Source organism: Culicoides brevitarsis, chromosome 1 (assembly GCF_036172545.1).
Source record: "Culicoides brevitarsis isolate CSIRO-B50_1 chromosome 1, AGI_CSIRO_Cbre_v1, whole genome shotgun sequence".
Classification (NCBI taxonomy): domain Eukaryota; kingdom Metazoa; phylum Arthropoda; class Insecta; order Diptera; family Ceratopogonidae; genus Culicoides; species Culicoides brevitarsis.
This window is the reverse complement of record NC_087085.1, coordinates 38688128-38704900: the sequence shown is the minus strand read 5'-3', so window position 1 is coordinate 38704900 and position 16773 is coordinate 38688128. Positions and strand designations below refer to the sequence as shown.

The 16773-nt window shown below is 26.0% G+C and overlaps 1 protein-coding gene across 1 annotated transcript in view; it reads left to right on the top strand.

Annotated features, from left to right (window-relative positions):
• The window catches only part of LOC134837623 (zwei Ig domain protein zig-8-like), a 131592-nt gene that overhangs the window by 53405 nt on the left and 61414 nt on the right, over nt 1-16773 (top strand). The window contains exon 3 of the mRNA XM_063853009.1: nt 6303-6436. The gene's annotated coding sequence lies outside the window, so the exon portion shown is untranslated. The remainder of the gene's footprint in view (nt 1-6302; nt 6437-16773) is intronic.

The window sequence follows — 16773 nt, the reverse complement described above, 5'->3', positions numbered from 1 at the left end:
TCCACTCCGCTGATTTTTTTTACATTTCACTAACTTCACTGCCGCTTTTTTTTATTGTCGTAGGTTAGTAGAGATGCATTTTTAGTCGAAGAAATTGATCTAACATATTAAAATGGAACACATTTTCACACACACAGGGAGACAAAGATACAGAAAGTCTTCGTTAGAAGAAAAATTTTAAACCACGTGACCAATTTGAGCAATCAACATGACATCTTCTACTAATTTTAGATTTTTTTCCCAATGCACATTTTGAGTTTTTGAACTCGTGGTAAACATTCATTTATTTAATTAATTATAAAATTAAATCTACAACTCTACTGTAATTTTTGTAATTTTTAACCACGTGACCTAATTACTGCCGAATTTAGCAAATTGAGCAGAGATTTAATTTTAACCCCAATCAGCATTTAAAATTTTTTGAAATAATTCAGAATATGAAATTTTTCCCCAAGTTATATTTTAAACTCCTATCTTTTTGAAGTTATAAATTTTTTTTAACCACGTGACCTATTGACCTTTAAAATCCTCAAACTTTTTACAATATTGATTCTGAAATTTCGTCCCAATGCACATTTTGAATGTTTATTCCAATAAAAGTAATTTGCTTCATTATAAAATAAAAAATACTTTAGCCCAATGCACATTTGAAAAACTTTTTAACCACGTGACCAAATAGACTCCAATCCTTGAATAAAACTCAATTTTTAATATCGAAACGCAATAAAAATATGTTTCATGCCAAATTTTTTCCTCCAAAAAATCGAAAAAAATATGAGCATCAAACAAAAAAAAAATACGGAGCGATAAAGAAGAAATTATACTCGAGCAGCAACGGCAAACTAGGTCAGTCTTGCGATTATTTTTCCTCCCACTTTTTTGCTCTGAATGCCTCCTCTCGCATTCATTTTATTGTTATGTCACATAAATGCACCTTTTATCCGTTCTTTCCTCCTTTTTCCGTTTTTTCCTCTATTTTTTGTGTCGTCTTTTTGTCCTTTCGCTCCTCGAACGAACATTCATAATTCATGGCTATACTCGATTTTCTCTAATTGGGCGTAGAGCAAAAAAAAAACGAAAAAGATTAAATTGCATCGTTCTGCGATCGACAATATTTATTTTTCGCAACACAAAAGTGGCACAAAAGCAAAGTTATTATTATAAAGTTGCATTCAGTGATTAAATTGGACAACACTGCAACGCCAAAAATAAAATAAAATAAAATAAAAAAGGGGAAGAGCGACAAAGTTGTGTTAATAAATGTTTTGAATACTAAAAACATTTTTCGATTGTTCACGCGCGGAATTTCGTCTTTTGTTCGGAATCACTTGAAGAAAAGTTTTTAATGATAGGCGCGCAAAGATAATTGCTCGTTGAAAGTTATGAGTCTCAATGGTCGTTTTATTCGCGGGTTTTTCTCTTTCGCTCTTCGTTCGAGCAAATAATTTCGTTTGCGGCAAATGGACAGTGAGGAGCGAGATTTATTGCTAAATGCATGTAAATTTATTGGATTTTTCTCTTCTTTCTTCGTTTCATGTGTGTTTCTTTTGAAGCAGTTTTTCTACCTGACTAACGGTTGAGCTGAGTCGATGCGATTGTGATATTGTTCCGTTTCTAATTTAGTATCTTTGTTCGTTCGTGAAACTCGTTTAAGGCATTTTATGAAAAATTAAAATCGTTTTGATGGTTTTTTCTAATAAAATTGAAAAATTAAGCAAATAAATAAATAATTTAAATTATCTTTTTATTTTTAATTCTTTTATTTTTTTTTTCAAATTTTATTTCAAATTGTAAATTTTTTAAAAAATTTTAATAAAAAAAAATTAAAAAAAATAAAAAACAAATTTAAAAATTAAATTAAATTAAAAAAATGAAATTAATAAATTTAATTAATCTTTCTAAATTTATTAATTTAATTTTTATTTACCCACGAAAATTTAATTTAATTTTTTAATTTGTTTTTTTAATTTTTTTATTATTTTTTTTTATTAAAATTTTTTAAAAAATTTACAATTTGAAATAAAATTTGAAATAAAAATAAAAGAATAAAAAATTAAAAATAATTTAAATTATTTAATTTTTTCTTTAGAAAAAAAAAAATAAATCTTTTTTTTTAAGTCTGAAAAAATATTAAAAAAATTCTCTGAAATTTTATTTTTTTAAAGATTTAACTAATATTGAATTTGAATAAAAAAGTTTATAAAGCTTATAAAGTTTTCTAAAAAAATTTCAAAATTTTTTTGAAATTTTTATTCAAGCAAAAATTATTTTTGACAAAGAATGCGCTTTAGTTGCATTTTCATTTAATATTCAAAACATTTTGAATTCAAACATATGCAAAAGTATATCAGTTAACCAAGTTATATCAGAAAATAGATGTAAAGGCATAAAAAGGTGTCTGTAGCTTACTCATGTACATATGTGTGAATAAAAAAAATGTGAAGCGGAAATTAATGGATTTCTATTTTTTTCTCTCTTAACCAAAGCTATAAAGGGAGAAATATTAGCTGCTTTGGTTAAGCTACCCACGAAAGTCTCGTCGTCGTTGATGTATGTGAAACCGATATATTCACACTGATTTTTTTTTCGTTTCACTCCTCCATTCACTCCTCGATAATGGAAGTGGTTCGTCCTCCAAATCACGCAACGGAAAAAAGGTCATCTACCCAAAATGAATATTTTTAACCTTTTTTTAAAATTAATTTTTGGTTAAATTTGAGTTAGAGAAAACAACCAGGCGTCTCCATTTATATTATTTGTTAAAATCGTTTTTCCTCTCGAACAAGAGAAACGACGACGAAGAAAAGTTCACAGAATTAATGAAATTGCTAATAAAATATATCACTGCATGTTACTGCACCTGCCTCTGAACCAAAAAATTCCTTTTGACTGCTTCGACAGAAGAGACACGACGAACACACTCAATATCTAATAATGTAAAATAAAATGAAATAACTCAACATGACACTTTCTCTGTGCTACTTGCAACTCGTATGACGCCAAAATGAAATTTAAAACATACGTCGAGAGTGCTAAAACAATATCAGGAGACTTTTTGCAAGAAGAGAAAACCTGTAACTCGAGCGAGAAGCATAAAAGGGTTTCCATTAAGATTTTGCATTTTCTCTTATATGTGAAGTGAGTTGGCATTCTGTGTGGGATGTTAAAGTGTAATGAAATGGAATAACGCGACAATGTTTTGTAGCACCTGATGCAACAGCGCATAAAAGGAACACACATGAAAGCAGGACGACAAACGAGTCGTGTAAGGAGTTGGAAATTTATTCATTTGATGTGCATTTAATCACGCCTTGTGATATTTCAAACAAGGGCAATGGAGATTTATGGTAAATAATTGATGAATATTTAGAGATTTTTTTTAAATTAAAATTATTTTTCTTAATTAGAAAGAAGCTTTTAATGAGGATTTTATACTCATTAAATAAATTAAAAATTATTTTTTAAATTAAAATTTTTTTTCAAAGATATCGCAATTTTTCACATTTTAGTACTCCTCAAAAATTTTTTTAAATTTAATTTTAATACTCCTCAATTTTTAAAAAATTTAAACCATTAATTTGCACAAATGACAAAATTTTCACATTTTAGTACTCCTCAAAAAACTTTATTAGTTTAATTTTTTTATATTTTAAGATTTTAGCATAAATTTATTAAATTCAATACTCAAAAATTCATGAATTTGCTCAAATACGAAATTTCACATTTTGGTACTCCTCATAAAATTTTTGAAAATTTTTTCACATTTTAGTATTCCTCAAAAAATTTGTATTTTAATATATGGTCATTAACGAATAATTTTTGAGTTTAATTTTCTTCACTTTTAAGAGTTTAGCTTAAATTGATAAATTTTTCACAATTTTATACTCCTCATGACATTTTTCTTTTTAATTTTTAACATAAACCTCTTATAATAAAGAATTGAATTTTTTCCAGAAATCGTTCTGAAATTTTTTTTTCTGTATTAAATGACATGCCATTGTTAAATATGACCAAGACTCGTTCAAGTAAATGACAGAGTAAATAATGGCAGAAATTGTGACATTAATCAAAAAGTAGATAGCACATGAAAGTAGCAAAAAACCCATCTGGATGCGTTTCATGATGAAGAAATTAAATGAATTTCCCTCCAATTCCGCATCTGAAAAGAAAAAGAAAAAAAGGAATCATCTCGGGAATGATAAACATGTCATAAATGTTCAATAACGCATGGATTTTGACCCAATTTGTTCCCTTTTTTATTTTTATTATTTTTCATATGATTCGTTAAATTTATTCTTTTCGGTAAACACAACAAAAGATTTAGGTACCACGGAAGGAAAAGAAGGGAATTTGATGATCCAATCAAAGAAGACCCAAATTTCTTTGTTTTCACAATTTTTCCTTTAATCTGAAATCCAGTGTATCGTAAATAAACATGTTATGAATTGCGAACAACTCGAATGCGAAACAAAATGGAACGGAACAAAACTTATTAAGTGCGGATTTAACTTTGTGGCATCAGGGAATTCCCCATGGTCCAATATCGGAACAAAGAGAGATGGAAGAAACCTTTTTTCTGCTCTAGTTTTTTGGTTTTGCTGTCGAAATTTACTGCAAACCAGAAACTGACAGAATTTTAATTGAACACTTTTCTGACAGACGTTTGTTTCGTCGTAAATTAAAGACATTTTCTTACTTTTTGAACTGACAGCCAGTCAAAATCCTTGCAGCTGCAGAAACGAATGAGAATTGGCCCAATTCCAAGAAAATGAGAAGTATTTTTGGTTTCCATTGTTCTTCTTTACGGTTTTCTATCTATGTGAAGGTATATTTACAATTTGTGATGAATATTCATATTTATTTTCCGTATCAAATGTAGCCGGAAGAATAGTAACAATAATTCAAAATTTTCTTTTTTTTTTTGGTTCAAGGGATAGTTGATGGGCAAACATGTTACTTTGTGACTTTAAAAAATTTTGGATAATTACAAATATTTTAAAAATAATAAAAAATGTGCATTGGGCTATTTTTTTGGCGCCATTTTTTTTTTAAATTAATTTTTTAACTTTAATTTTTAAATTTTTAATTTTTTTAATTTTAATTAATTAAATAATTAATAAAATTATTAAAAATATTATTAAAATATTAATTAATTAATTAATAAAATCAAAATTAAATTAAAAATTATTAATGAAAATTAGCAATATGACAGCTGTCAAATTTTTTTTTTCAAAATTTCAAAAATGAATTGATTTTTTTTTTAAATTTTTTATGTTTCTTTAAATTAAATTAAATTAATAAAGAAGGACAGAGAAAAGTTTATAATAAAGACATTACCATAAACCTCCAATGTCATAAAGATAAAAAGAAATATGAAAACGACCGTACTCTAATTTGAAAGCACGCCTCAAGCAACTCGTACATTAAGTTTACAATGACGTCGAAGTTGTTATTATCGTCAACAACGATCCAAGTACAGCTTCAAAAGTCGAATTAGTCACTGGCTTCATGTCAAGCAATAAATAAAATATGAGAAATTTTCATACATTGTGCAAAGGATGGAAAATTATTATTGAAAAAATGACCAATAAAAATCCGGATGGCATGACGGAGTAACGTGAAAATTCCTTTGCTCTTTTTGAATGGTGCGAAAAAAAAGGAAGATCATCAACGTAAAATATTTTAACGGTTTCCTCAGTTGTTGTTCCCGAGTCAGGAGTTTGAATGTGTGACGGTGCGAATATGAGCAAAATATGTGACAACAAATATTTTACGAGGCGTTTGGCAGATGGATGAGCTTTTTTTATGGCGTCGGTTGGATCGTTGGTTTGTTGGAATTTTAACGGGAAGTAATTTTGAGGAATTTTTATTACAATTTATGGGGTAATTTTTTTTTATCAGCTTTTAATGAGATGTTTTCAGAAATTTGTCAAAAAATATATTTTTTTAATTTAAGATTGAAAAAAATAATTTCAGTAAAAAAACATCAAGAAAAAAATAAATAAACAAGGGAAAAGTCATTTTCATAATTACATCTTAACAGGATCATCTGCCTTCAAGTCAATTGCTAGATGAATAATTTGAAAATAATTTCATTTTTTTATTCATATTTTTTCCTTCTTCTTCTTCTGACTTGCCAAATAGTTTCAGGCAAATCACGAAAAATAAAATGACAGAAGCGCATTTTTTTTTATTTTATATGAAGGAAAAAAATAATAACAAGACTTTATATAATTCATACGAAAAAAATGCAACGTAATAATATTAAAAATAATTTTTTCTCATTTTCTTTCTACTTTCAGATGAATGATACACTACAATGGTCTTATTAGTAGATGGAGCCTCAGGTGAATTTTATTTATAAAAGCAAATTAAAATGTTGTTTGAACTACAAAGGACGTCTCTCGTTCTCTTCATTTCTCGACGTGAATAAAAGGTGAGTGAAAAAAAAAATAAGAAAAGCTTTTATGACGAATTAAATTTTCGAAAATTAAATAAATTTAAATTTTTGACTTGACTTGAACTGGGTTCTTTCATGCTAAGTAATTGTAAATATTATTATTTTATTATGGTTTGAAAAATGTCATAAACTTTGAAACCATTTTTTACTTTATTTTATGTTTATTTATGGAATAAACAAATGATTATGAGTACAACAAAACACGTAAATTATTGTTAACGAACGAGGTAAAAAGTGACTCGTTATGGTAATTTATATTTTATGTGCCCTGTTGTAATAAAAAGAGTAATTTTAAGATATGAAAGTGTTAAATTATTTTTTATATTGTGATATAATTAAATTAAAAATAATCATCAACTGAAAAATATTGAAAAATTTAACGAAAGTTTAAAATTGAATTAAAAGAAAAAAATTAGAAAATTTAAATTAGGATAAATAAATTAAATATGAGGATTTTTTTATAGATGCTTTCGTATCGCTGTTGAAAAAAAACTATTAAAGTACATCTCAAAACTAAAAAAGAGAGCGACAGTGATTCCGATAGTAAGAACGTGTCAGTCAATTTTTCTTCGACGTGTTTACCGAAGGTTCATCTCTAAAAACGAGTACGTGGAAAAATACCAAATGTACCTACTAATGAAGAAAATCACGAATAAGACTATCAAGACGGTTGAAATATTACCAATATCTTTATAAAATACACGAAGAACACGTGACTTGTCTATGGAAACTTATGTTCAGGAGTTTGAATCGCCGGAAACGAACGCGGATTGGAGCCAGAGAAGTCTGAAGTTACAGATGGGTCTCGTGACGTCAGTGCAAGAGTCAAAAATTCTGATTTTAATTAACAGATGATAAGAGTAAAACTTATTTATGGTAAACAGGACATAATTGCTTTCTAAAAAACGCATCAACCCTTGCTCGAAAAAAAGTCCAATCAGATTACTAAATTTAAAAAAAACAGAACTGTTTAAAGTCAATTGATGGCAGTGAGAATATTTGGAATAATTTAATACTTGAATTAGATCATGGCGAATAATTTAATACTTGAACTCTTAGTTCTGCAGTTTTTTTTGTAATTACATTCGAAGATGTGTCTTTTAAAACACCATATTAAAATAATCAAAAAATATTTCATTTTTATTATGAGAATCAGTAATTGAGTTCATTTTTAAAAAGACAACTTTTGAAAAATTTTTAAAGTTTTTCGATAAGATAAAGCTCTTCGAATTCTATGAAACTGTATCACACAAATTTTTTTAAAGTATAGAAAATAGAACGAAATATTCTTAATTTCAACCATTTTTGTCCCATGGAGTGATGCATAGAATATTCCTTTCATGTCTTATTCGGCGTGACAATCTCATCGTTATCATTAAAGTTCTTCAAAACTTTTGAAAATTTTCAAATTTAATTCGCATAAATAATAAATTCCACTAAAAACTTTGAGTATTCGATCAACAAAGACGATGACACATTCCTCAAGAAGTAATTTCATTTATTATTCACAACAATAGTGCCAGCTGAATGAACGTGAAGTCGATGTCACAATGAGTTATTCGATCTCTCCACAAAAACGGACGAACTTTGTCATAATTCATCCTTCAGTCGGTTCTTGGCCTATTATTATTATTTGGTAAACACGCGGTGTGTGTGTGTATGGGGTTATTATTGCCATTATATCATGATTATTATTATTATAACACTCCTCAATATTACAAAATTATTATTATTGCCCGAGAAAGCGCCAAGTACGAACAAAGGAGAATGGAATTCAGGTCAAACATTTTACAAGCAATTATTCATGCCATTTTAGTTGAGTTTATAGTTTTTCATTGGACATGCATGAAAGTTCCTCGCCGTTCAGTTGAAGAAGACTGACGTCTAAAGTACTTACAACGAAAAAAAAAAAAACAGAGAAAAGAAATGAATAAAAAATTGTGTTAAAACCGCAATAATTCAACTTTCTGTTCGTTTTAAGTGGAAAACAATAACATTAATGTGAAGCGCGCTGTGTGTTTCTGTGGATTTTGAAAAGTAAAATAAAGTGGCTATAAAAGAATGAATAATTCGAATGGTTTTTTTATGTAGACTTTTGGAATTATTGTTGAGTTATGACGCCTTTAGTTTAATAACAACATATAATAATAGTAAAAAACATGATTTTTTGTTTTTTTTTTTATTGTAAGGCTTTACATGAGTTTTATTTGGTTTTTAGTTGATATTTGACACTGAGAGAACAAAAACATTTTTCATAGATTAATTTTAATTGTATCAATTTAAAAAGTTTTTAAAATTTATGTTTTTTAATTTAAAAAATAAAATTAAAAAATTTTAAAACAATTTAAAATTTGGTATTTTTAAAATATTTTTTGGTAATTAAAAATCCTTTAAAAAATTAAATAAAATTAAACAAAATAAAATTTAAAAATATTAAATAAAATCAGATTTTTTTTATTTATTTTTTTTTATTTTTTTTTTAATTTAATTAATTTTTTTTTTATTTTTTATAAATAATGAAATAAAATAAATGATAAAAAAAATATTTTTTTAAAGAAATTTTGGAAAAAAATAAATTATTTTTAGTTTAAAAATTTGAAAAATAGTAAAAATAAAAAAAAATCTATTTTTTAAAAATATTTTTAAATTTTCTTTTGTTTAATTTTAATTAAATTTTGAAAAGGATTTTTATTTTTAAAACAATTTTAATACATAAAAAATTTAAATTAATAAAATATTTTCTTCAAAAATTTTCACAAATTCAACATTTAAAGCTTTATTCGAAACAACTTTTAACTAAAATTAATTCACATTGAATATCATTACCTCATTTCACACAACTTTCAACCACCTTTTGCGGTAAATAAATAAACATTTTACATTAACACGAACAAAATTAATTAAAAAGCACAAAAAAACAAAACTCATTTTGAGTCTTCAGTTTTCTTTTATTTTTAGAATGTCATGCAAAAAAAAATATACGAAACAATTACGGATCATAATTATGTTCCATTTATCAAACAGAGAAAAAAAACTTAAAAAATAGAAAAAATAAACAAACAAATACAAAATATGGCAGTATTGCACAAAAAATGAAGAAAAATACGCAATGCAGTTTATTTAACTTTTTTTCCTCTTTAATTATTTTTTTTTCTTTGACTCTTGTACACATTTGCGGTCAAATGTGCTCCACAAATGCAACGAGGTATTTGTTTAAAAAAATTTTCCTGCAAACAAATAAATTGCTCTCAACTCGATAAAATGAAAATTTTTTGAATCACACGAAAAATAAAAAAAGGGAAAAAATTACACCTTTTGAAATGACATAACAAAAATATAAAATTAACGCCACATTTTGTTTTTTTTTCGTCGAACGGAACGAGGCAAAAGGAGGCGACAACGATTACGTTTCCGCAATATTTTTGTTCGCGCTCATGACCTTACGCCCGAAAAACCATGTAATTTTTATTTTATTACAACATTTTTTCATTAATATTATTATTATTATGATGATTACAACTGCTCTCCATGCATTCGCAATTATATTGAATTAGTTTTGGCTCCTTTTTTGTTCGTTTGTTTCCTTGTTCTTTTCTCGCCTTACATTAAAAAGTATAAAAGGGGACGACGACGACGACAAGTTATAGTCCTCGGTCGTGTTTTCTTCAAACAGAAATTTTATGGGCAGCGTGCTTTTAACATAATAATCGTGTTTCTTCGCTCCTTCCTCGATTCTGAAAAAAAAATGTTTGTGTGTTTGTTGCTAATAATCATCCTCGTAAAAATAATAATAACAACGATCAAGTGCAAAAATTGTATACAAAAAAAAAACAAACGACGAAAAATTAAATACATGAGCGGGAAAAAGTGCGGTTTAAACACCCAAGCACTGCTATTAGGTACCGAATGTGGCATGGAGCGACGTATGTTCTCGTAAATTGTGCGACTAAGTATGAAAGTTGAAAAATAGGATTTGTTTGAAAGTTTTCGTAGAAATTTTTTCAAAGACTTGAATGGAATTTTATTTGTATTTTTAAGAAAATTTCTAAAAAAAATTTTTTTTTAAATATTTAATTTAAATTTTTATTATTTTAAAAATAATTAATTTTTATTTTCGTAAAAATTAATAAATTAATTTTTAAAATTTTAACAATTTTTTTTTTAATTTAATAAATTAGTTTAAATAATTTTTTAAATTAATTTTTAGAATTATTTTTCAACTATAACATATTTTATTAGAAATTTTATTAAAATTCAAAATATTTTAATTTAAAGATTATTTTTATTTTTAAAAAATTAATTAAAAATAAAATAACTTGTTTTAAAGAATATTCAATAAAATTTAATGTTTATTATTTTTGAAAAAAAATTTAAAATTTAATTAAAATTAATTAAATATTAATTATTTAATAAATATTTAATTTAATTTTAATTAATTAATTTATTTTAATAATTTTTTTTAAAAATAAAAAAAAATCAAAAAAATATGAAAAAGTAACAGACAGACCTCAAATCTATCAAAAAAAATTTTTTTTTTCAAAATTCATGAAATTATGAAAAAAGCAAGAAAGACCATGTCTGATTCAAATTTAACTCATAAACACGTAAAAAACGGCACCGCCGAATGAATTAGAATAACTCTCAAAGTAAAAAAAAACACACACAAAATAAAACCAAAGAAAAAAAATACTTTTACGAATCACGTGAAAAATAAATTATCTTTGCATGTTAATTTCGAGCCCAACTTCATTTCATAATAAAAAATTTTTTGAGCTTCGCCGCCAACTTCTTGCATATTATTAATTTATATGGATGTCTGTCACGCCATATCGAGCGATCACGAGGGTCACACTTTGTTTATCCGCAAGTTTTGGGACCTTTTAATCCTTTCTCAACAATTTTTATTTTGCGACGCATTTCAACTGTCATGACCAGAAATCATAAATTTACGTTAAAGCAATATTCACTTCATTAATTATTGGGATTTTTTCCTAAATTATTATTAATAATTTGGTGAAAATTTACGTGTTTGACGAGCATTTTTCCGATTATAAATTAATTTCTGTTAAACAGAAACGAAAAAAAAATTATTAGTTGGTTTTAATTTTTCTGAGAAAATTTTAATTGATGAAAAAATATTTTTAAGCTTAAAAATTGAATTGAAATAACAAAAAGTAGAGCAATAAAAATTAAAAAGGCTTTTAAAAATATTTTTTTTGTCTCTTGCTCATTTTCTGACACAAAAGTTAAATTTAATTAACAAACTTTTAAACTTCACTCGTCTTTTTGATATTTTTTCTGTTACTCATTTTACTTTTCTATTTATTTATTTTTGTCTCTGTCTCTTGATTGTCTTTGTTTCTTCTCATTTTTCTCGCAAACTATCAAAGCGGGCGACTAACAAAGCGAAATGAAGAACTCATCTCATTATTTAATTTCGCAACAACACAACAAATAATAATAATAAATTTGCTTTCTGCCTTTGCAAAGTGACTTTATTTTGCGACTGCTCATTTTTCTGCTAAAGTGCGACACTATATTAAAAAAGAGAGAAAGAAAGAAATTCACTTTTGAAGACAAATAAATGTTTTAAATTAATTTTATTTTGTGTCTAGTTCATATTTTTTTTATATTTTTGAGTTGAGAAAAAAACAAAAGGAAACGAAGTTAAAGGAAAATTTGATAATGTGCATTTTTTTAGGAAAAAAATTTTTTAAAAATTATTTTTTTTCTAATTTTTTGTTTTGAGGAGTACTAAAATGTAAAAAAGTTTCGCTTATTTTTTTTTTCAATAAATTATAAGAAAATTTAATTTAATTTTTTAAGAAAATTTGATTTAGTTTTTTAAGAAAATTAATTTTAAATTAATTAAATTTAATTTTTTTATTAATTTAATTAAATATTTAACAAAATTTAAAGTTTTTTTTCTCCTGATTCAATGAGGAGTATAAAAATGATTTTTTTCAATTTGAGAAGAATTTCAAGATTTTTTTTATTTAATTATATTTGAAAATATTTTAAAAGAAGAAAATTTAAAATCAAATTTAATTAATTTGAAGATAAAATGTATCATTTATTTGATGAGGAGTACGAAAATGTGAAAATTATTTTATTTTTTAAAATATTTCTTGCTTGGTGAGAAATGAGATGATTTTCTTTTTTTTTTAATAATTTATGTGAAAATTTTTCATAATTTATGTTGTTTAAAATATTTTTAATCAAATTCGTATTTTTTTTTTCGAAAAATAAATTTTTAATTCAATGAGGAGTACAAAATTGTGAAAATCATTCATTTCGAAAATTTAAAGTGCCCTCATTTTAACACAAAATTTTATTTTAAACAAAATAAAAAAAAATAAAGAGTAGAAATCCTGTGTTGATCTCCTTAACGATTATTTGTCACATTTTTCAGCTTCTGTCACTTTGTCCGCTCTTTCTCGCTTTTTCCATTAAAATAATAAAATTCTGGTCTGTCTCGTTTATTGCATTTAAAACTGCATGAAAATTAAACGAAACGAGTTTTTAAGCAGATTAAAAGGCAGCTTTTACTCCGACCCATTTTAAAATAACATGAACAAATCTGAGCAATTCATTGTCTTAATGTGAGGTAATAAATACTGCTCGCCATCCGACCGTTGTTGTTGTTGTTGTATAAGCCGGATATTCTCTTTGCCATCCGTCGAGTGTAAAAATGTAATTATTTTCTCATATTCTGGATTAAAAGCAGCCATTTTTGCGAAATTCTCGAAAAAAAAATTCTCGCTTTGAAAAATTCTAACTTTAGAGACAAAAATTAATAGTTTTCACACAAATCACTTTAGCGACAGATTTCTTTTTGTTTTTCACAAAAACTTGCTCGAAAAACAAAATTTGGTGTGAGAAACACGAAAACACAATTTATAAAGTTCACAAACAGAAAGAAAAAAAAGGTAAAAAAATATGCGCCGTTATTTGTGTATTCATAATGAAAATAAATGATTTTTGATAAAATTTTCATGTCATTTTTTGTTTGCTTTGCTTTCCTCCGTTCGGCAGTGATTAATTCGAAATTAAGTTTTTTTTTCGTCGATAGTGAGAAAGAAAGACCGACGTGTCATTCATTATTGATTTTTTCTCTCGTTTTTTTTTGTTGTTATTCAGGAACGTTTTCTTATCAAAACGTAAATCATCAGCAGCGCGGGGAAAAAAACAGCCGAATTTTTCTCACATTGATACCTTATCTTGGCGTTTCAATCGTTTTTTCTGTTGTTGTTGTGTCGAGAGACAATGCAAGACCCATTTGTCGTCCTCCACTCGGTTGTTGACAGAATCTACCAAACAAACAACATAAATATAGTCAACACCTAGAAATGATGTCAATGCGATGGCAATTTAGATTATTTTTTGTGTGTTTTTTCCATTTCATTCTGTTATTTGTTTAAAGCGCGTTTTTTCACGGGGAAAATTCGTTTTCATGAAAATTTTGATTAATGTCTGTTAGTTTTGATGTTGAACTTATTAAAGAATGATTTTTAATAAAATTTGAGAGTTTTCATAGGAAATTTAGAAAAAAGTCAATAGATGGCGCTTTAAAATTAAATTTTAATTTTTTTAAAGAAATTTTAGAATTTTTAAATGTTTTTTAATTTTAAATTCAAAAAAATCTTTAAATTTTATATTAATTTTAAAAAAATCTATCAAAAAAGATATTAATAAAATTTTAACAATAGATGGCGCTGTCAAATTTTAATTTTTTGAATAATTTTTGTACAAAAAATAGTTTGGAAAAAATCCGATAGAAGACTTTTAAACTAAATATGAAGATTTCTTTGAAATTTTATTAAAATATCGACCGAAAAAAATTATTATTTAAAATTCTTGAAATAATTTTTGACGTTAGAGGGCGTTATGAAAATATTAATTTAAAGTTTTTCTACAATATTTTGTAAAAAAAATCCATTAGATGTCGTTTAATAATAAAATTTAAATTTTTTTGAATTATATTTTTGCCAAAAAAATATCCGTTAGAGGGCGCTGTAAACTTAAAACTTCTTTTTCTCAAAATTTTTGTTCTAAAAAGCGCTCAAAACTTTCTCAAAATAAAAATGTTCACTATTTGAACCTTTTTTTGTTCACCACACTTTAATGTATGAATAATTTGGCAGCCGAAAAAGAGCAAGCACATGCAATCATACCATTCGCCATTCAAAGGTGTAATGTAAATGCGAAAGTAATTCGCCATTTATGTACAAAAATCATGACAACTTTTTTTTTGTTCGTACGGGGCGAACGCCTGGTATTTTACTCTAATGTGTTCGTAATGACGATCTAACGAGCTACATGAAAATTTCTTACAAATTGTTGTTCCTGGTTCCGCGTGCAAATGAATTGATGACCAGAAAATTGACAAAATAAACTTTTTTTTATGACGAAGGCAAGCAAATGTGATAATGGACATACAATTAAAGGACGATAACGATCACGAGCTCGCATTAAGATTGCTGATGACAACGCAGAACAACTTTGATACAAAATAATGATGCCGTTCGTGCTCCAAAAGCACACGATAGCAGAGAAGAGGAGGAACGTGACACTTTTCTCATTAGCGCGGCAAATTGCCTCCTACTCGGCGGCGGCGTCGTTGCTCGGAGAACCGTGAATTCTAATTTAGACAATCCTTCAATCGAGTCATGACAAAGAAAAATGTAATAAAGAGGATTTTCTCCCTTTTTCCTTCGTTTCGTTTGCGTTTTCGTGAAACCCTTAACTGCTTAACGGCGCAGAGATATCGCTCCAAGTGTTCTGTAAGCTCATTTACGTCAGCAAATTTATATTAAATTATATTTCATCGATAGGTAGTCGAACGATCTTCGAGGCGAAGGCGGCGAGATGAAGCGAAGAAAGCAAAACGAACCGAATCGACGTTAATACTTGTAATTTGGTTTTGCTATAAGCCGATATTGTTTTTTGCATGCAAATGGCGCACCGGTGTGCAAAGAAACTTCAGGTGTGAGAAATGAGCGAGAATGAAGATGAGGGAACAATACCCGACATTCATTGGCATGGTAAATTGTTATGTGAGTCTGTGTAATTTATATAAATTGATACTCGAAGTGAGTGGCTTAAGGCATTAGTTATTGTCTTTGTGTGTGCCGGAGATGATAAAAAAAGGGAAAAAAAGAAAACAATGAAGCATGCGACCGAAGATGTTGTCGACAACGAGGCGAAGGAATGCTTTGTACAACATTATGATCATCAGTCATTAGTTTTCTTTATACTTTTTTTTTGCGTTCGTTCATTCGCTTTTATGCTGTGAAAAATTTGTGTTTTGCACAATATTTCATTTAAAAAATTTTTAGTACAAAAATTAGAAAAAAGTAGTTTTTTTATACCTTAATTTAATTTTTTTAGTACTAAATAAATTCTAAAATAAATTTTAATAAAAAAAAAAATTCATAAGAAAATTAATTTTCAGTTCAAAATTAAAATTTTTCGAACTTAAATAAAATTTGTTGAAAATTTATGTACTAAAATTTGTAAAAAAAAATTAATATCATAACTGAATTTTTTTAGTACTAAAATTGCACAAAAAAAAATTTAGTTCATAAAATTATTAAAATTTTTTAGAAATTCACTTTTCAGTTCTAAATTTTTTTGAGAAAATAATCTTCGTTACAATCAAAAAAATTAAAAATAAAATTTGTAAACAATTTTAGTACTAAAATTTGTGAACAAAATTAGTACTAAAATTTGAAAAACTAATTATGTACTAAAATTTGTGAAAAAATTTAGAACTGAAATTTGTAAAATAAATTTTTAAGAAGTATGTACTAAAATTTTTGAAAAAATCTCATATCAACTTTCTAGTTCTAAAATTAATCAAAAATTTAGCCTTGTACTAAATTTAATCGTAGATTTAATATGTAGTACTAAAATTTAAAAAAACAAGGAGTAAAATTATTCAAAAAATATTTTTTTAGTATTAATTTTTTTAAAAAAAATATTATTTTATCGAAAACGAAACTTCAAAATATTTAAATTTTAATTGAAAAAAAAAAACATTTTTTTAGTACAAAACAATTAAAAATTTTTTTTTTTTAGTACTTAAGCTTATAATTTTTTTTTCTTTAAAAAGTATAAAAAAAATAATTTTTAGTACTAAAAATATTTCAAAAATGAAAAAACAAAAACTTTTAAATTTTATATTAGAAATAAAATTCAAAAGTAATTTTGGCGCCAAATTTAAAAAAAACCCGCGAAACACAAATTTCTCACAACTTCCGTTCAATATCTGGAGGACACGGTCAACAATGTTTTCCTCTTTACTTTTTAAC